Source organism: Mustela lutreola, chromosome 8 (assembly GCF_030435805.1).
Source record: "Mustela lutreola isolate mMusLut2 chromosome 8, mMusLut2.pri, whole genome shotgun sequence".
NCBI classification, from domain to species: domain Eukaryota; kingdom Metazoa; phylum Chordata; class Mammalia; order Carnivora; family Mustelidae; genus Mustela; species Mustela lutreola.
In genome coordinates, this window is record NC_081297.1 from 7,450,530 (window position 1) to 7,472,754 (window position 22,225).

The window sequence follows — 22,225 nt, forward strand, 5'->3', positions numbered from 1 at the left end:
ACCTGAAATCTTCTTTACACCAGAGGAAACAATCAAGAGAGTGAAAACACAACCTACAGATGGAAAAAAGTATTTATAAATCAGGTAAGTTGTTAATCTCCAAAATATATAAAGAGCTCCTGCAACTCAATGACAAAAACAAACCAAACCACAAAAAAATAAACCCCTAATATCTCAATTAAAACTGAGCTAAGTACTTACATGGATATTTCTCCCAAAAAGACATACAATGGCCAACAGATCTGAACAAATCCCCATTAACACTAATCATCGGGGAAATACAAATCAAAACCACAATGAGAGATCATCTCACACCTGTTAGAATAGCAATTATCAAAAAGATAGGAAACAGGAGGTGTTGGCAAAGATACAGAGGAATCAGAACCCTTGTAGAGTGTTGGTGGAAATGCAGACTGGTGTATCAATGTGGAAAACAGTGTGGAGGTTCCTCAAAAAATTAAGAATAGAACAACCATGTGACCCAGCCATTTTACATGTGGGTATTTATCTAAAGAAAATAAAAACACATATGTGACCGTTGATGAATGAAGGGATAAAGAAGATGTGGTATATATGTATATAATGGAATATTATTCAGCCATAAAAAAGAATGAAATCTTACAACAATATGGATGGACCTTGAGGGCATTATGCTGAGTGAAATAGATCAGACTGAGAAAGATAAAATCCCTATCTTCTCACTTATATGTAAAATATGAAAAAAAAATCAAAACTCAAAATCAACAAACAAACAAAACCCAAGTTCATAAGTACATAGAACAGAATGATGGTTGCCAGAAGGGGGTAGGGAGTGGGAAAAATGGGTGAAAGGAGCCCAAACTTCCAATTATAAAATAAATGTCACAGATGTAACATATAATGGGGCAGCTGTAGTTAGAAATACTGTATTACGGATTCGGAAATTTCAAAGAAAATCTTAAAAGTTCTCACCACAAGAAGAAAATTCTCTAACGATGCATGGTGATGGGTGTTAACTAGACTTATGGTGCTCATCAATTTCATAGTATATCTGAGCAGCCAGTCATTAGACTGCACATCTGAAACGAATTGTGTTGCATGTCTATGAAATCTCAATTTTTAAGTGAGGCTTTTCAATTTCAATTAAATTAAAATTTAATTTTAAATAAAAATACATTCTGAGTGTACTTTCGTGTATTGAGAAAGCACATCCAACAATTCTAACATACACAACACACGAGGATACCATCCCTAGGAGCCTCTCATTGTTTGTTCCGTGTTAAGCACATCCTGGGACAGCTCGATACAATGTCTTGTTCTTCCAGCAGATAAATGCACCCCTTTTTAACATGTTGTTAGAACCTTAGAGATTTCCAGCTTTAACAATGTAACTTGTTTTTTCCCCCATGTAGCCAAGCACTGGATCAATAGAGTAAGAGCATAATGACTTTCCCTGCTTTATTTTAGTAGGTTATCTGATACTATTTGCTTTTTCAGTCTTAGTCAATATGGGTATCTCCCAGGGGGACAGAGATGATATCTCTCTTCAGGAAACCCATTTCTCCACAATCCCAAATAAAAAGCCAGCCAGGACAAAGGATGTGGACCAGAGCTGGTCATTTTTCAAGAGGTTATCCAACAAGTGATAGCTCAGCCCAATTTGTATCATAAACATTTCTTTTTGCCACCAGAAGGTCTCGTGTCCTCTCGCCTTCTGCCTGTAGCTCCCAGCTGTGTGGGCTTTTAGGATCGTGTTTTGAATAAGGCAGCCTGTCCACGTTGCCCCGCCGAGGACCTGAGCACATTGCGACAGCTCGGGGACAGCTTTTAAAGATCAGGTGCAGAAATTCTGGCTATGTTATTGAAAAGGAGGGAGAAAAGAGATCTTCTCCACACCCCCCCACCCTGGTTTTCTCAAGTTTATGACATTGTGCGAGCACTAAACCTGTCCCTTTCTCGTTTCTGAAAGCTTCCACTCCTACTTTCTTTCCCTCTCTCCTGATTTCTTCAAGTGCTTATTTCAAATGATTAAGACGCTCAAAGATGAATTTTGGAGCTGCCCCATATGACCGAGGATAATCGCCCGCAGGTCCTGTGTTCTCAGGCTTGCAAACTTAATCCGGCATCTGAGAGCCCGCATTTGTGGGTCCTTTCTTCTTCCAAATCACCTTTGACATCAACCATGGCAGTGGTCCCCAAGAAAGCTGGTCAGACAACTTCTCATCAACAATTAAAAAAAAAAAATGTTTCCCAAGAAGTATTAGCAATATCTTTGTGCGCCTTAACCTCATGCTGTGACCATGGTCATTGCCTGGGCTCTCATTCCGTATGTGGGTAGTCTGAGGCCACAAGGAAATGGACTCTTTGAAAATCATAGATTGAGTATTGAAAATGCGCCATTGTTGGACGAGGTCTAGTGTGCCTGTGAAGACAATATAGAAAGTATGGGCTGCTCTGCGTTTGATTCTCAACCCTGAAGGGTTGTGTGACCCTGAACAGGTCATTTTACCTTGGCATCCTTATTCATTGAAAGAGAAGAGGTGGAATTAGGTGTCTAGGGCTTTGAGGTGCTACCATTTTCTGATTTCTGGTTGGGTGTCCCACAGGACAAAGGGCATGCGTTGAAACATACTTAAAATTTGCAACTGATCTGTGCAACAGAATCAAATACTTCTTTCACGACGTTAAGATTTGCAAAAGGGGAAAACTTCTCTGGGGCAAACTGTGTGTGAGTCACCAATAAAACACAGCTCTTGCAAACCTTGTCTACCAAATCCTCATCTTTCATGGCTTTCCCATGTGGAAAATGTTACCCTCCTTTCCTTGTCTCAAAGACATGAGATGATCCCGAAGTTGCACTTGTAGCACTCGCGCTTCCGGTCTTTCAAGCTGCTGTTTCCAAAACATTAAGTGTAAAGTGTTGAATTTGGAGGATTTTCCTTGCCTCTTTAGTGTTTATGAGCTAGACATTCTACTCATCGGTTCTGCTTTGAAAACTGAATTATTTTCATCCACCTAAAGATGAGAATTCAGCACGTGGGTCCTAGAATAAATACATTCAAATGAATTCATTTTGTTTTCAAGAAAACCTTACTGTTCCCTATTTATATTCAACTCCTGGAAAGCATTCAACAACAAAATTCAATATGGATTCTTTTACTCCCAATTCTCGGGATATTTCTAGATTAGTGTTTCTTAACTAGGGGTTTGAGCATTGTGTCCTGAACGATAAAATAGTTTTGAGTCCTCGTAATGGGGTTTATGTATGTATGTCTTTACCTGTAACTTTCTTTTTCTTTTTCTTTCTTTTCTTTTTTTTAACGTAGGAAAAAATTTCAGGGTTTTCATTCTATCTTCAAAGGAGGCCATGACTCCCAGCGGGACAGGACACCCTGCTAAGGTAGTAATTTACACACTTGACTCGATGACAGCATCTGAGTTCTTGGCTTCCCCTCCCTTAGCAGATGGGGGCTGGGTTACTTAAACTCCACTAAGGTTTTCATGTGAACTAGGGAGTGCCTAGGTTGGAAAACATACCCACATCTCCAAACTGTCCATTTTGTGGGTCAGAATGGCTCCCAGTCTGGGCGGGGTAGGGGAGGATTCTGAGTCCTTGGTACGAAGGATCTCTTTGTGTCCCATTTGGTACAAAGTTAATGTGCCGCATTTATTGGGAAAATCCTTTTGTAAAATGAATGTGTACAAGACTGTGGATATCCTTTTGAAATTGTATGTCTCCCGGGAAGATGCTTATGTTTCTTTTTTCTCCCATGACCAAGCAAACAAATAAAAATGCTATAAGCCCTCTTTTTTGCTCTACAACTGAGCTATCAAATCAGACCATTTTAGGACAATATTGACATGCTTCTTTTTCTTTTTCTTCCTTCTATTCACTAGTTTTGAAATTCGACTGAAGTTAAGAGGCACCTGGGTGGCTCGGTTGGTTAAGTGTCTGCCTTCAGCTCTGGTCATGACTTCGGGGTCCTGGGATCGAGCCTCTCATCCGGCTCCCTGCTCAGTGGAGAGTCTGCTTCTCTCTCTCCCTCTGTGGGTACTCTCTCTCTCGCCTCTCTCAAATAAATAAATAAGATCTTTAAAAAAAATTCGACTGAAGTTAAGTGTATAAAATGTTTCCAGGAAGACTATTGGGAGCAACTGAATAACCACAAAAAGATTTAATGAAGTAATCTGTCCTATATAAAGTCATGCCATTTATAATCTATGCCAAGAAGGTTCCCTTTTTTTTTTCCCCACTCTCCACAAAATTAATCATGTTAATCTAACCAAGTAGTCATTTCGGACTGTATTTTTAAAAAGAGATTCCACTGTGACCTTGGCTGCAGCAACTTCTTATTCGACACGTCTCCAAAGGCAAGGGAAAGAAAGGCAAAAATGAACTATTGGGATTTCATCAAGATAAAAACTTTTGCACAGGAAAGGAAATAGTCAACAAAACCAAAAGACAACTGACCGAATGGGAGAAGATATTTACAAATGACATATCAGATAATGGGGTTCGTATCCAATAATCTATAAAGACCTTATTAAACTCAACACCCAAAAAACAAAGAATCCAATCAAGAAATAGGCAGAAGACATGAGCAGACATTTCTCTGAAAAAGACATCCAAATGGCTTCTTGAGATAGATGAAAATCTTTATTCCCCCCAATCAGGAGACCAATACATATGAATTAAACAGAACTATAAAGTTCCTTTAATATAGTTTATGCAGAATGACCTTGATTTTTTTCTACGTGGATTCCTTACCTCCGCTCCCACTGTCCGCTTGGAGTGTGTTCAAAAGGGTATGGCCCAACCACCTCACACCCACGAGGATAGCTATGATGCAAAAGAAAGTAAAACAAAACCAACCAACAAAAAAGCTCCAGGGGGGAAAAAAAAAGAGTTGGCAGGGGATATGGAGAAATTGGAACCCTTGTGTACTATTGGCAGAAATGTAAGGTGACACAGTCAGTGCGGAAAATAGCATGGTGGCTCCTGAAAACAATTAAAAATTGGATCACCACACGATCCTGACATTCCAGTTCTGGATATACACCCAAGAGAACAGAAAACCAAGACTTGGAGAGGAATTTGTACACCTGTGTTCATAGCAGTATTACTGCCAGTAGGGCAATATGTGAAAGCCACCCAAATATCCATCACCAGTCCAGTGGGTGAACAAACCGTGATATATACATACAGCAGAATATTATTCAGCCTCTAAAAGGAGAGGGATTCTCATGCATACTATGCCACAGATGAACCTCCAGGTCACGCAAAGTGAAAGAAGCTAGTCACAAAATACAAATACAGGAGAATTCCACCCGTAGGAGGAATCTAAAGTAGTCAAAGTCATGGACACAGAGAGCAGAATGGGGGTTGGGGGACGTGCCGGGGGCTGTGGGCGGAGGGAATGGAGACTTCTTATTTAACTGGGATACAGTTTCAGTTTTGCGAGATGAAAGAGTTCTGCAGATGGTTGGTAGCGGTGCTCGTAAAATGAGGTGAATGATGTTTAACTACTGCCACAGGGCTGGACACCTAAAAATGGTCAAGATGGTCAATTTTGTGTCACAGATCACTGACCATACTAAAAGACTTAAACCAAAAAGGATGTAGTCCAAAAAAAACGACGTGGCATGAGGTCCCACCGAGCAGAAAGGCCCCCTCTGCGACCTCTCAGAGTCTGATCGCTGGACCAAGCAGTTTACCCAGTACCCTATTAAGCCCTTAATTATCTCTCTTTGATACTGGCTTTTTATTACTATTATCTCTTCATACAACACTGTTACTGTCTCTGATAATTACTCTGTCTCGATCACTCTGTTAAGTCTAATGAGGCGTGGCAAGCTCTGTTCAACAAGGCAACACATCATTAGCTTTCTGCCTTTTTTGTCATCTTATCTCACTCAATTACTCTATTGCCAGCCAGACACGAACCTGTCACTTGCCATTAGCCCAGCGGTGTGAAATGACCCTCTGCCCGGGGAAGTGAGTGGCGGTAATTAATAAACTTCCGGTTCTGCATTTTGTCCTGCCCAACAGTACAGGGCAAGGGGACCCTGGTAGACATCGGCTTTCCACTTACCTGACAACACGATCTGTAGACAGGACCATCTGCTTCCAGGAGAGTCTAAGGTTTTGTCTCAAGAGCCCCGGAGAGAAGTAACACAGTGAACGTTGGGTTGAGTCAAAACATGTTGGGACCCTCTTGCTGAGCTGCTGGCCCTATGTGTGGCTTTGGGCAAAGTATTTCATCTCTCTGAGCCTGATTCTTACCCCAAACAGCATATGTACGAAAATGTCTTGGAAGCTTAATGAGTTCATTGTCGTCTAGGTTACAGAGTCACCATGGCCTGAGAAAAACATTCCTTGAGTCTACTCTTGAGGGGAGGGTGTAAATCAGTAACAGGAAAGTTGCTGCCAAAAATCTACTTCTTTAGGTCTTCTTCCCCATACTTTATAACTGCCACCAGCTTCCTATGGCCTCGTTCCCAAGTCATCTGGGGAGTCCTGGGGCTTCATCTACTTATTTGGCCTCTACCCGTGTTCCGGGCAGCGCTGCATGGGACGAGTGAGGTCGAGATGCTCTCTGGCCCTGGGACACCTAAGTGTGTGCTCTGTGCAAGGTCAGCCGTAGCCACAGCTTCCTGCGAACGGAAAGAAAGCAGAAAGAAGGTCACCTTCCACTTCCTCCTTCCCACTGCCCAGAGCAGTGTCTGCTCAAGCTCAAAGTTCCAGATTCAGATGCCGGGGGCCTTCAGCGTGAGTGAGAGTAATGAGGATGTGGACGACAGTGACCACACAGAGGTACCGTTTTGGGGTTGTGCGTGTGGTATGGTGGAAAGTGCAGATTTGGTGCCCAAACACTAAGGTGTTGTTAATGCTATGCTCTGGGGCATTATTACAGGGGAGAAGATAATGTCTCTCATAGACTCCTGTAAAGACATGGACTGAAGCTTCTGGAAATTACAGACTGTAATTTATAATAGCTATAGGAAATATTTTTTATTGATTTTGGTACTTTCTTTGAGCTGTGGACAAGATAATTACTTACAATAGAAGGGGATGTTTTTAAGTTAAATATGCTCTATTAGAAAAATTAAGATTTGGGGGATGCCTGGGTGGCTCAGTTGGTTAGAATCTGGCTCAGGTCATGACTGCAGGGTCCTAGGATCCAGTCTCGCATCAGGCCTCTTGCTCAGTGGGGAGCCTGCTTCTTCCTCTGCCTGCTGTTCTCGTAGCTTGTGCCCCACGCCCTCTCTCTAGCAAATAAACAAATAAAATTTTTAAGGTTTTATTTATTTATTTATTTGATAGAGAGAGAGAGGGAGAGAGAGCACAATCACGGGGAGCAGCAGGCAGAGGGAGAGGGAGAAGCAGGCTCCCTGCAGCAGGGAGCCCAATACAGGGCTGGATCCCAGGATCCTGGGATCATGACCTGAGCCTAAGGCAGCCCCTTAACTAACTAAGCCATCCAGGGGTCCTAAATAAATAAAATCTTTAAGGAAAAAAAAGAAGAGGATAATGAGGATTTCAAGAACTGTAATTTCAAGAATGATCTTTCCCTCTGCCATCTTTTTACGCCCATATTCTTGCTTTGTTTCCAAGCTCGTCCTAAATCGGATTCTGTCAATGAACTTTGGAGGCAAGATCCCAGGGAAGGCTTTCCATCGTCTCAGGATTACTGATACGATTTTGAAACGGGTCTCAAACACACAACTTTAACAGACGGTGGGTTTTCATCCAGGCACACAGATGTCTTTCATTTTCGGAAAATACAGTGTCAAAGCATCTGTCATCTGTCATGCATTTCTTCCAGGTTGTCCTGAAGTGAGTTCGATCAGACTACAATAAATATTAACAAACTACATTTTCCTACTTGCAAGCCTGGAAAGATTGTTACCTTTAAAAGTTCCATCCTTAGCTTAAAGCTGAAGAGCATGGGGGAGTGGCGTGAGTAGGTATGCACAGCAGAGAAGGGGAGCTCTGAGAAGTGTTGACAGCAGTGGGTGCCCCTCTTGTGGCTGTGAGACCTGCTGTCTCCCGGGATGCTCAGGAGCTCCGAGAAAAACCTCACTCCTCCTACCCTGTCCCAATACTGCCACCAGGTGCTTCCTCCTGGTCTGTTCCAACGCTCTGGAAGTTTCTTTTTCCCCCAGAGGAAACAGGTGAGAGGTGAGAGACTCCAGCCACCGTGAGTTAGTGCGCCCTGTTCAAGCGTAATAAAGATCCCCTGCTCGCTGCTCAGAACCCTCCCATGGAGACTTAAGAGCTGTGCCTCCTGTTGGGATGTCCTCCTTCTTTTGCTCCGTTGTCCCCAGGGCACTCACCTGAGAGAGAGCTGGGCAGGCCAGAAGCAGATGGCTCAGGCTGTTCCCTGGAATCCTGTTTGCCATAGACTGCAGGCTCCCTGAGGACAGGGACGCCATCTGGCCTGTCCTCCTTATGTCCACGGGGCTCGGTGCAGGACCTTACCCCAGGTTAACACTGGGAAGCTATCTCTGGAACAAACACATGTATGATGCGTGCATGCCCACCCCCACTCCCTCACCTTGACCGGAAGTACCATCCCCACCCAGAGCTGTAAACTTGGACCCACTTCTGTAACTATAAGATACTCCATTAATGACACTCTTCAGAATGTTGACTAATGAGACACCCTCACCCCCGAGGCCATGCTATGAGGGCTACCGTGGCAGCCTCCACCTGCCTGGTCCTTTGCTTTCCTTACCGACTTCATAGGCATATTCATTCGTCCGTTCATTCTTTCAACATAATCAGTGAGCACCTGCCATATGCCAGGCAGCCACTTTGTTTCTTATTTATAAACAAATAATACAAATATTGCTTTAAGCGTTAGGAAGCACCCTATATATTGTTTTTACCCAGATCTCTCCATGTCTGCACACAGATGTCTTCTTCAATATTTTTTATAGTTGTGTAGTATTCCATTACCATACATACCATAGTTTATTCAACTTGTTTTCTACCGATAGGCATGGGATGTTTCTATTTTTTGTTACTGGCATACAAACAAAGTCACAGTGACTCCTCTTACGCACGCATGCGCAATTGAATCTATAAGGCTAAATGCCCACAAATGGGATGGCAGGATCAAAGGACAAAGGCATTTGCATTTGAGGGTGGTCAGAGGGCCCTTCAAAAAGGGCTCACGATCTGCAACCCCACCAGCAATGTGTAAGGTCCAGGCACTGTCGCCAGGAGCGGGGACATGATGGGGACCAAGGCAGACAGGAGCTTAGCTCTTACAGAATGTGCCTTCCCGTGTGGACAACCTGATACCCTTCAAGTCCAAATACAGAAATAATTCTAGCTGTGACTAAACCCGGCGACAACAGTAAAGAAACAATGACACTGCGGTACACGGTCATGCTGAGTGGTGGCTGGCAGTGATCCAAGACACAACACTGGGCGGGAGGCAGCCGTGAGATCAGCCATGAGATCATGAACATTCCAGAACACCGCAAAGACGTTTAGGTTCCTTCTGGAAAACAGTCCCGGGCAACTTGCCAGATTGCCCCAGTCCCACAGTCCGGGGTCATAACAGCCCCCAGTTCCCGCGGAACCAGTAGGCTCCTGACCCCACGTCCCACGAGTATGCCTACGTGTGCCCTTCACACCCCCACCCCCCCACCCCCCCAACAGTAATTACAGGAAAGGTAAGAGTTTATAATTTTATACCCAATGTATTAATTTAAAAATCTATTAGAGATAAATCATCATAACAGACAGCAGGCTGTATTCTGAGCCCCCCTTTATGGAGAGAGGGCGTGCATAGGGATGATGCGATAGGAAGCACCTCCACCACAGGGACAGGAACTGGGGAATCTACCGGGGATGAGATAACAGGATCCTAGAACGTCACCTCTGTCCCCCTCTCGTATTTACTTTGGCCCAGGCTGCCTTATGACGCGGAGCCACTAGATGGTGGTGTCCACCCGTTTATCTGTCAGATGCCGCTAAGCAAGGCTCGGAACCGGTGTTAAGACTTGAAAGCCAGAGGGCAAGAGTTCTTAGAAATAACTTACGGTTGAAAAATAATTAATTCAAAATCCCTCTGAGTACAAGATGCCCAGGAAGGTTCCAGGCTTCTTAGCTGCGAGACTCGGCTTGCCCCAAAGAAGCAGTGGAGGTGAGGGGTTCATGGTTTCCTGGAGGTGGACAGAAGGCGTGGACTGCAGAATGGATGTCCCAGAACGCCCTCCCCACGTCTCAGTGACCCGTGCCGCTTGCTGCCCGGACAGGGTGTCTTAGGTCAGGACGCTTTATTCCCTGTTGCCAGCCCTCCACGGACGTGAGGCCCGGGACGCGCGGGGCATCGCCCCTCCAATTCCCGGGGTGGACGCTCCGAGCTCCGGCCGCCCCTGGAAGTCATAAAGTCCCATTGGGACGTTACTGATCGTGACCCGGGCTCGTGTTCAAGGCTGTTCCCTGGGTCCGAGCCCCGAGGCCCGCATGCGCACGATGGCGCGCACATCCCCACCAGAGGGTGTCCGGGCGGCCTTGGCCTCAAGGCAAAGTTCGGTCTTTCTGGGGGTTCCCTGACCTGGACCCTCAGCGGCCTGCATCTCTCCCTTCCTTTCCTCTCACTGCCTGTGTGCCCTCTCTTAGGATTTGCGTCTGTTCTGGGACCCCCCAGCCAGAGCACGCTGCCACTTTCTCTCTTTCACAAGTGTCCTTTTCAAAGTTTCCGCTCACATATTTTGGGGGCTGGGGAGGGACAGGGCGGGTTCCTTCAGATGCTCAAAGAATCTCACTTGTCCTTGGTGGCCGTGATGACCAGACCCTTCGTGCCCATGACCACGTCTCAACCTGGAAGTGGGGGGTAGGAGGGTCACGGAGGCTGGGGAAGGGGAGCCCCTTCCTGCTAGACCCCCGAGCTGTTGAGATGCAGGGTGAGGGGGTGTCCACCCGCATTAACATCAATGTTGCCATGGCGACGCCTGCGGGCTCCCCAGGAAGGTGCCCCTCACAGGCTTAGGAGAGGAATTCAAGCAAACACTCCGCCCACCCCGGTTCCTGCGTGGTCCCCACGGGTGCCGCCTGTCCCATGCCTCGCGCCCTTTCCCCCGGCCAACGGATCTCGGCCACATTTGTTCCAAGCACCCATTTCGCCTGCTTTCCAAAACTGATCTTACTTCTTATTTATTTCTTAAGGAGACTCCAGACCTCTTAACTCCAGACCCCTTGCAGAGCCCCGCGCAGGGCTTGAGCCCAGGACTCTGAGATGGAGACCTGAGCTGAGAGTAAGAGTCTGCCGCTTTGCCAGCAGAGCAGGCGTCTTTTTGATTTTACTTTTCAAGTTGAAGCAAAGAGGGAAGGTGTGTGTGTGTGGGGGGGGGGGAATGAGTGGGAATAGCTTGTACAATATGGGGTGAATGCCCCAATGGAGGTAGAGTCTTCGGAAGAGTCAACTGATGGTGTTCATTTCATTTAACCAAAGAGATGACAGAGATAGAGAGACAGAGAGACAGAGAGAGACACATGACTGGCCGATGATGGATAGTGAAAGCTAGACCCACGGACTTCATCCTCCAGTTTATTTTTCATACTGCAAAGGGAACCCAAAGGCACGATTTATTGGTTTACTTCATAAAGAAATCCTATTAAAAGGGAGCTGTTTGCATATTTTTGGTAAAATGAGCTACAGATCCTCCTCGGGTTTTCAACGTCTCAGCCAGGTGCTCTGCCCGGAGGAAGGAGGCAGCGGGGAGAGGCTGGAGGGTCGATCTCTGTACACAGTAACAACATGGCCGAGCAAGATTTTCTAGTCAGGGCGATAAATACACAGTTATTTCATCTTTCAGTGGCAGCAGGGTCCGGAGACTTGCCCCCAGGACCCTGCGTGAAGACCTCCTTTCGAGGCGATCTCGAGGTACAGGTCCAATGTCATCCCGGGAGCACAGCTCTTCAACCCACGGGCACCCGGCTGGCCAGCTGGCTGTCGACATGGGTTCCTTTTTATTTTTTTTAAACTATTTTAATCAATTAATTAACACATAATGTGTTATTGGTTCAGTGTGTCATCAGTGTGATGCAATACCCAGGGCTCACTGCACCCTGCACCCTCCTTCAAGCCCGTCCCCCAGTGACCTCACCCCTCCAACCCCCCTTCCAACAGCCCCCCAGTTTGTTCCCTGTGATTAAGAGTCTCTTATGATTTGTCTCCCTCTGTGATTTTTGTCTTATTCAGTCCAGGGCCCTTTTGTTGAGAAACCTAAATATTTCACTGGAAGTCACATCAGAAAATGCTCGTATAAATTCCTCCACACGTCTTACACACATTCCGTGATCTACACATCCTTCAGGACTGCACACTTGCCCCGAAGAAGCCACTTTAAAAATAAGAATGATTCATTACGACCAGCAACCTCTAGTCCTGTCTGCTTTTTAAAAAGCCCCCCCCACCCCCACCCGACAACAACAACAGATTTGTGGTTTTCTGGATTGGTTTGGATCCAATGGGCTCCCTTGATTACGATGCCACGGGCTTCTCATTTTTTTTCCTGAAACTGATCAGGCCCCCGGGAGACCCTCCGGGACCCAGGAGGTTGTACCAATTCCCCCCCTGGGGGTAGAAAATGAAGATCACTTCATAGGTTTTGGTCTTGTGATTAACAACAATAAGAAAAACGACCCTGGGAAGTTAGAGGAGACAGGGTCAAGCCTTCTGCCCTCACATCCTTGTCAAGGACTTTGTCTACCTCAGTGAGTTCAAAAACACTGTGGTAGAATTCTGACTTTTCTTTTTTCTTCTCTTCTGGAACATTTTAAGGAACGAAGGGAAGAAAGACATCCATGGAGAGCTGGTCAGATTTGACCACTCGCAGTGTGGAACTGATTCTCCTAATAGCTGGTAATCATATTGCTTTTTCTCCTGAATATCCCAAACATGACCGATGAGGGGCATTTTTTTCTTAGTTTATAATATAGCGTCTCATGCAAAAGAAGTTGTTTTTATTCCTGACTACACTTGAAAGTCAACTGAGATAAGCCTAACTTTTATCCCCCAGAAGCATAAAACTCTTGTAGAGATACTTCCTGACTTTAACTTCAGCTTCTTTGTAAAATGCTGCTGGTATGGGTAAATCAACATTGGCCAGATTTCTTGTTGAGCCACAGTCTGGCTGATTCATCCCGGGATGTTTCTTTCTTCTTTCTTTCTTTTTTTTTTTTTTAAAGATTTTATTTATTTATTTGACAGAGATCACAAGTAGGCAGAGAGGCAGGCAGAGAGAGAGGAAGGGAAGCAGGCTCCCTGCTGAGCAGAGAGTCCCATGTGGGGCTCGATTCCAGGACCCTGAGATCATGACCTGAGCCGAAGGCAGAGGCTTTAACCTACTGAGCCATCCAGGTGCCCCGTCATCCAGGGATGTTACTTAAGCTCTGCATAATTTTGTCATTTTGTGAAAATAAAATGGCCTTATTACTTATGATTAGAGTTATAACGAAAGCAAGTAAAATATAAATATTGTCACTTCATTCTGTCACTGAAGGCATTGGGACAAACATCACAATGCATACAGAACTATAATATGTATTTTATGTTCCTCTCATTCTTCCCTAGATGTCTGCCCATGTGAGTGGCATAAAATTGAATGCACTTGCAAATGTCGGAGGTAGAACAGGGCAGTGTAGGCTTCAATGGTGCACCGTCACTATGGCTTTTAAGGAAACGTATTTCTTGGTTCTATGAGGTCTTAAAAGGAGTAGTAGGAGCCCTTTCCATAGACTTTGCTGACATTTCCCCAGCAGATCTTATAGACCCTGTTCTCTGCACATGTCTCTAAAACATGTCGTTGTCCTCGTAACCAAAATTAATTGAACTTGAACTGTGCATACAAATAAATACAGATAATCTATTTAGCTATCATTAATTGGCTCTTGTTGGCAATCAGCAGATGCTAAGTGAATCTATAATTGATGTTTGGTCTTTCTTTGCCATCATGGCACTTTTTAAGGAGGAAATCCTGATGTCACGGTGATAAGATTTTCCTCTTCCTTCATCCTTATTTATTAGCATTAAGCATCAAATGAACACATCTTTAGGAATCCAGCTCAATCCATGTTTACTGGATATGCTGCATGGCACTTTGCCTTTTTGATCTGGGGAAGCACTTTGGCCCATTTCTTTGAAAGCTGTTGAAGACTCTGTGGTTGTCAGAAATGAGGCAAGGGTTCAACTGGACATTGACTGGGCCCCGCCACTCCCTGCTGACACTGTGCTGGGCTTGGGACAGACAGAAATTAGTCTCTGTTCGGCTTTTGCATTTGTGAGAACCACAGATATCTGAGTCTCCTGCCCTGCTCTATGCTCGACCCCATCCTTTTCTGTTTATTTCTAGGTATAATCAATAACTCAGCAAGCACTTGTCTATTTTACAATTCATTCATTCACGCATTCATTCATTTATTCAACAAGTCTTTGCTTAGGACCTACTGTGTGCTGGGCACGTGCTGCTACCAAGGATGGAGTGAGTTGGACCCGGTTCCTGTTCGTGGAGCTTACTTCAGTGAGAAAGATGTTAACCAAAGAATCGTCATGACCGAATGTAAAATTGTCCCCAGGACCAGTGTTGCGAAGGAGAAGGGTGGCGGGTGCTTTGGGTCATGGGATACTGGGGGCGGGCTCTGGGCCTGGGATCTGAAGGTGGGCGAGGGGGTGAGAAGCAGGTGGTGTGCCCAGAGCAGAGAGCACAGGGTGAGAGAGGCAGTTTGGGGCCAAGACCAGAGAAGCATGGCGGGCCTCGGAGGAATCATTCTGTTGGGAGCCGTGGCAGGTCAGATTTGGAGCTCGAAGGGAGCTCTCCAGCTGCTGAGGCGTACCTCGCTGGAGGTTTTAACTCCAAAGAATTCGTGATATAGCAGCGAGAGCGGAAGGAGGCTCGAGCCTTGACACCTGAGTGACGGGCACTGTGCCTTGCGCACTTCCTAGCCAGTCCTAGTGGCGGGGCCTTGCCGGGCTGGTCTTTATCATCCACCTGCCAGAACAGACCAGAGGCCCTGGGAATAAAATTACTTCCAGCGAATCCCAGAAAAATAACACGGCTTTCATTCATTATCTGTCTGTTGTAAAAAGCTACGAAAACATGGCTGAGTGAGTCAGACGGTAGAAGAAAAGAACGCCATGTCTTCCTAACATTCTCTGTACTTTCGCGGCTGGTCTCTCCACGAGGGCAAAGACCGCGCCTTCGTTGCTGGGAAGTCATGGTGCCTGTGTTGTTCAGCCAAAGAATAACAAGAAAAGACTGGATCATTTAAAAAAAAAAAAAATGGGATTGCCATGAAGGAGCTGCCAATAGAAAGTCTTTGGATTTTTTTTTTTTTAAGCCAGGAAAAGAGAAGCCACATTTTCTGTGATGGAGATCCATCTACGGGGATTTTTGTGATGGGCCAAGCCTCCGAGTGTTGGTTTAGCAGCTCTGTTCCCTTCCTTTTCTGCTCTGTTGCCCAGTGAATTTTCTCTCAGATGCCACCGTGGGAAAGCTGCTCCTACAGTTTGCCGTAGAGTGACGGGGACCCTGGGGTTCTTCCTGGCGGTGTTCGGAGAGGATGTTCAGTAGAGTTGAGATGCAGTTTGGGCAGAGCTCGTCTTTGCAGGATAGCAAGAGACCCGGGTGTGGAGTTTCTGTTTCTTCCCAGCTTCAGCTTCATTTCCCCCCCAGCTGGGTGGGTCTTCATAAAGGTTCTTTGTGAGACACAGCCCCTCAGGCGTCCCGCTAACAATAGCACTTCCAGGAGCTGAAATGACCCACAGGCCAGGCCACGTTGGTCAGGGTTCACTTGCGAAGAGCCGCAGTCTGAGCAGAGGGGGATTGATTACAGGCGATAAATGACTCCCGGGACCGTTGGGAAGGCAGGAGAAATTGAAGAAACTCCTCAGGGGAGTTTCCAGGAACGACTCCCAAGCCACAGTGCAGAACTGGGCCACCAGGGAGCCGAGATCCGTCACCATTCCAGCTGCGGCTCTGGGAGTTCAAGGCCCCGGCCTTGAGCACAGCCCACCTCACGCCCCGCCTCTGTCCCCTCCACCACAGCTCAGGATTCGAATCCCGAGCAGGTGCTTTCATTTGGCCCAACACAGAGCTCATCGCGAGCCCTGTGTCTGCCAGGGTTCTGCAGAGAGAGAGAAGCAACAGGACCTGTGCACAGACAGTAGGAGATTTATTTTAAGAACCCGGCTCAGGTGATTGCAGAGGCGTGGCACATCCCGGATCTGCAGAATGGGTCGGCGGGCGGGAGACCCCGGGAGAGCCGATGAGGCAGATGAGGTCTGAGGGCCGTCCGCTGGCAGAATTCCCTTTTGCTCTGAGCAGGTTCAGTCTTTTGTTATATTCCGGTCTTCAGTGATGGGGTGAGGACCACCCACGTTGGATCTCCAATTTCTATGTTTCCTGTAAATAAGGTCTCCTCAGTTTTGCCCACTTCCCCAAATTCATAGAAAGTGACCCACTTGCTCTGGAAATTTTTAGTTTCTCTCAAAATTTCTCTCAACATGTCTGAAAGATCTCTCTCTCTCTCTCTCAAAATTTCAGTTTCTCTCAAAATTTCATCCCAATGCCCTCCCTTCAAGAGAAGGCCACGAGGCCTCCTGCTAGAATCGAGGCGGTGAAGGCTCCCAGCTCCTGCCGTGGGGAGTGAACACGGCTTCAGGTGAAGCCAGTGCTAATTTAAGCACAGAATGGAATAATGCTTCACCTTTCTCTCTTGAAATGTTTTTCTGTCTGTTGCATTCTTCGGTCTTCCTGACAATCCTTGAGGTTTGTTTCGGATGAAAAAACCCCGAAGTTCAGGTCCATGGAGTGATCCTTGGAGCGCAGTGGTCAGTCCTGGGAGTGGCCAAGCCTGTCCCTCTCCCGCCACGCCAGTTAGAGCTTCTAAGGCCAGGGTTGCCCCAGAGCGCACTCCCGAATTCCAGCACGATCCTTAAGACACGAACCCCTAGATCGACTCGGCCTTGGTTCATGACTTCTTAGGAGAGCCCCCCCAGCCCGGTTTATGAAGTATACCAAGCCTTAATGCTGATTCACTCCCCTGAAACATCTGTGGTGTCATTCAAAGTGTCCTCAAAAATACTTCCTGTGTCTCAGTAGATCTCAAACCGTCCCATAAGGGGGCAACCACAGTTTTTGGAGTGGACGAACAGTCTTTTTCTTCTGATTGTTTGTTAGACGTCCTGTACTCACCGCCAGACCAAAAGACCTACCGTTCATGGGTTTTGTGACCAAAAAAACTCAAGAAAATTTGCTACCACTTACTTGGTAAAAATTCTATCTTAACCCCTAGTTTGAACTGTTTTCCTATCAGCAGCACATGCTAAACGTAATGTTTCTTTTCCTCACCCCCTGTTTGCTTGTCTCTGGCCTGTGTCTGTTTGTGTCACTGTTTTCTTATAATTAAGTCTCCCTGATGTTGATGAGCCCCTCCTCCGCACTCAGCCTGCCCCCTCACAGGGCCCATGGCGTCCTGGGTACAGCCACCCTGAGAACTAAGGTCAGAATCATGCTAATTTAATGTTGTAAGAGAAAGGAACCATGCCATGGACGTCTTTGTCTTCACCCTAAGCACTAGCACATGGGGCCATCTTGGTGCCTGAGCGGTAGGGTAGTTGTCTTCTGCACAGAGCAGCCCCTTGAACCCTTGTAGAAGGTAGAGAAGAATGAAGGAAGGCATGAGTGAATTAATCAATGGTTGTCCTGCAGGAGACAGAATGGGAGGGTCACGGACTCTTCAGTCCAGTGCCCGTTTCCACTGAGACCCATGCGCCTCTCCTGAAGCCTTGAATCCTTCGTAGCTGGTAGTCACCAACCTTGTTGGTGTAGCTCCATATCTCAATTAAATCTCTTGGAGATGCTGGAACAGTCGTTTCCAGCCTGCAGTGTGTGCGAGTCCCCTCTGCGGCTTTAAAAAGTTCAGAGGTGCCGATGTCCCTTCTGGAGATCCTGGCTTGTGGGTCTGTCCTGTGTGTACATTTAGGGAATCCCGCACACCAAAGGATAAGAACCACCGTCCGAAAGAAGATCACGGGTCTAAGTTATTGAAATGCACAGCAGCTTGAAAGTAGCTTAGTTTTTGTTCTTCCTCATGATACACAGTCTGCTGAGAAAGGCGAGTATCTTCTTTCTTCTCTTCCCTACCAAGAGACCACTTGCACTCGTGTCCTGAGAGAGATAGACAGAAGCCATGTCACTGTTGGTGACCCAGCCTCCAAGTCCCCTGCCATGCGTTCACTGAGGCAGCCACAAAGGGACTCCCACCCCCATTCTAGGGATGAGAACTGTCTCTTGATGAGGGCATTGGCAATACTCTAGAATCAGAGGGAGGACTAAAATATCACGGTGTCCATTTTTCTTTCAAAGATTTTCTTTATTGCCTCGTGTGTTTGTTTGTTTGTTTAGAGAGAGCACATGCAGGGGGAGCAGGGGCAGAGGGCGAGGGAGAGCAGCCCCAGCAGACTCCGCGCTGAGCCTGGAGCCTGATACGGGGCTCGATCCCACGACCTGAAATCATGGCCGGAGTCAGACACCTAACCAGCGGAGCTACCCAGGCGCACCTGTTCTAGTTTTGGAAAATAAAATCTGCCTTGGAGTCCGCTGTGTGGGAGCCCAGAGAGCCACACGGAGGCAGCAACATCCTTTGAGGGTAGTTGGGCACTCTGCAGAGCAGACTGCCTTGTCACCATGATGGGACATCCCACTGTCCTCCTAGGCTAACCGCTGTCTGTTCCAGGGAGGGCTGTCTTCTCAGAGTGGGCCTTGGGCATTTCTCTGTCCTTTTGACTCCTTCTGTCTTACCCCCTTCAAGGCTCAGCCGCACCACCTCCCAGGCCTTCCCTGGCTTCTCTAGTTCACAGGATTCTCTCCGTCCTCTGAACTTGGACTCTCTACCACTGACCGAGCCCTGCATGTAATTCCCCTATCTGCGTTCTCTTGTGTGCATGTTTGCGTCTCTACTAACTTACAACCCCTCGGTGTCTCTTCCGCTGCCCTGCACAGAGCGGGCATTCGACAAATGGTCCTTGAGGAGTTTCTACAATCATTGCCTTACCGTCAAGCTAGTCCCCATGGGTTACGTGTCCACATGGATGAGAATGGCAGCCTCGTGACCTGTTTAAAAATGGGACATCTCACCTGAGTGTTGGACTGCCCTCCAAAGACAATTCTTGCTTTTCGGACCTGCACGCAATCATGGCTTTGTACCTCTAGGGACGGGAAGAATGAGCTCCTTTCATGATTGCTTAGAATGAAGCATGAAAAGCGCCAAGGCGTGTAGCTCTGGGGGTGGAAGAATTTGGGAAGGGTCAGCATTATTGGAATTTGGTGGGGCGCTGCTCACTTTCTCCCTGTGTGCAGAGAAGAGCGGACAGTAGGAAGGCGGAGGAAATGACTGTTTCAAGTGGCTCCAAAACCTGGGAGTGAGTAGGAATAAAGCGACTGTCAGGCCAAATTACTGCTGGTTCATTAGGGAAGTAGAGGATGGTGAGCCATGGACTTGACCTGTTTAGAAAGAAATCCAAAAGCCCTTCCAACAAAACAGCCCAGCTCTCTCTAATGTCATGTTTGTGCTTTTCCAGAGGTAATTTCCATGGACTTACTGAGGCACTGTGGTCCTATAAGTGAAGGTTATGGATCTTTCCTAATCTGCAACACCCAATGGGGAGAGGACTTGTGTTTGTTTGCCTCTGATCTTTTCACTTACTAACCCTGTTCCTGACTGTCTTCAGAAAACATTTTTGGCAGAGAGGGTGGGCAGACCCTTCCTCCTACGCCAAGAACTTGAAGAATGTGCCCTGGTTAGAAGTGAAAAACAGACTGTGAGATGTTCCCCGCAGCGGTGGGCACCCCAGGGGGAAGGCAGGAGGTTGAGGAACTCGGACGAACTGTAGCCGTAATGGGTTTAGAGGAGTGAGGTGATCCGGTCACTCATGCGAGAGAGGAGAATCCAGAATTCAGTTCTTTTTGAGAATATGATGCATTGTTTTCGTGTCAAACTTTGCTTTTTCAGATAGTGTTCTGTTAAATATTACAATTTTTCTGTATTAAGGCACTGAAATGTGTCCTGGAAATATGTCAGCTTCGGGAGTGAGAAATATTTGTACTGGGTATCCATTCACAGATAATAGATTTTTTTTTTTTCATTCTTAGTTGACAAGTAGTGGCTATGATTGATAAAAGGCGAGAAAGCTTTTATTTTTAGCATGTTAGGTATCCATTTCAATTCCTCCATATTTAAAAAAAAATTTTAAAAGGTCTTATTTATTTATCTGTCAGAGAGCGCACAAGCAGAGGGAGTGGCAGGCAGAGGGAGAAGCAGGCTTCCAGCTGAGGGAGGAGCCCGATGTGGGACTCGATCCCAGGCCCTGGCATCATGATCTGAACCTCAGGCAGACCCTTAAGCGGCTGAGCCCCCCAGGTATCCCAATTCACCCATATTTTTAAAGCAAAGACTGAAGTTCAAGGACACTTGATTTCACTTAAGTTCAATTTATTTCATCTTCTGCACTTTTGAGCTTAAACTCCTTGGGGACAGAGACCGTTTCTTAGGAGAACACCCCGGGATGCGTCAAACAACACCATGAGAATAGCAAGCGTGTGCGTGCCTTGGGGTAAGAGCTCGAAAACATCCTGTACCCAGGACAGGAGGAAGGTTTGCCATGACATGAACTCTACTCGTCACGTAAGAACAAACCTCTATATTACATTCCGGTGAAGTCTGAACTGAAAAAAACCAGAGCTCTTTCTCTTTTCTTGGTTTCCCATGACTCCATCTATAGGTATGGCCCTCGGGATCTGCAGTCACTGGCCGTGCAAAGGAAGTGGAGGCAGAATTCCTCTCCAAAATCAGGTTGATGATGAGCGCGCCGGTCCGTTGCTGCCCTGCGGCAGACACACACCCTGTCCCAGGCGTGGGCAAGAGGGGTGGGGGGTGGGACTCCCAGGGCCGTTGCCATGGCGCCCCGCAGTGTTTCCACAACACAGCCTTCGCACACTCTGGGCAAGCCCACTTGGACGGTTTGCTCTGCGTGATGCTAGCTGGGCTGGGAAGTCATCAAGGACCCTGTGGGATTGATACTCTGGTTTTGCGTGTCCAAGTTTGACTCTGGCTGGAATGGAACAAGTTCAGGAGCCCAGGCTCCAGATGGAAAAGGAGACGGTCGCCCAGAGGTGCTCAGGGAGCATTGCTCGCACTCCGCCTCCTTTCCTGTCTGCTGGGGCTAGCTTGGTGGGCTTGTGTGTGGCTGAGAGTGTGCGTGCAGGGCGTCTGTGAGACCCAGGCAGCTGTACGGGGAGGGACCAGAGTGAGACAAAGGGGAAGAGGCAGCAGAGCTAATGGCAGTGGCTGACTTTTGTGGGTTCAAGGTTTTAGCCTTTTCTACAAAAAAGGGCATGACAGCTTCTCTCCTCCCCAAGCCCACCCATCTCAGGATTCCTCTCTCACCCCATTGCCCACCTAAGGACCAAGACGGACAGAATATCTGAATATTTTCTCCAAGCTTTCCCCGCTGGTAAAGCATGAAATCATTACATATTTGCTTTTCTTCTCTTCCCTATTAAACAGCACCTTCACGGAGAACAGACATCATTCTTGCCCATGTCTGCATCCCCTAACGAACGGACCTGTCCTGTGTGTACATAATAAGCAAACATCTGTTTAGATCGCATACGTCAAATACCGTGATGTGTTCAGGAGTGGACATCTCCCCCAAATTATCAAGCACAAGACAGTGGTGTGATTTGGGAGCCCCTTAATCCAGCAGGAAATTTTTGGTGGCCATACAGATGATCCCCCCCCCAACACCCCACTCTTCCCATAGAATATGTAAAACAATAATTTTGGAAATCCGTAAGCAATGTTCACTCCTTTCTTTCTAGAACCATCTTTACACGTGCATGGACATAGGGTACTCCCTGCACTGCTGTGTGGCAAGCGCATTCCTTCACTGAAACAACCCAGTCTTGGTTCACAACGGGCATCCTTAGAAACATCTTTATTTATTTATTTTTTTGGGGGAAAAGCCTACAACATGGGATCTACTCTTGACAGATTTTTTAAGCGCACAATGCAGTTTTGTGAGCTACAGATACAATGTTGCACAGAAGATCCTAGAACTTATGCACCCGGCAGAAGCGAAACTTTGTATCCATTGATTCCCAACTCCCTCGTCCATTCTTCTCTCTGCTTCCCTGAGTATGACCATTTGAGATTCCCCATATAAGC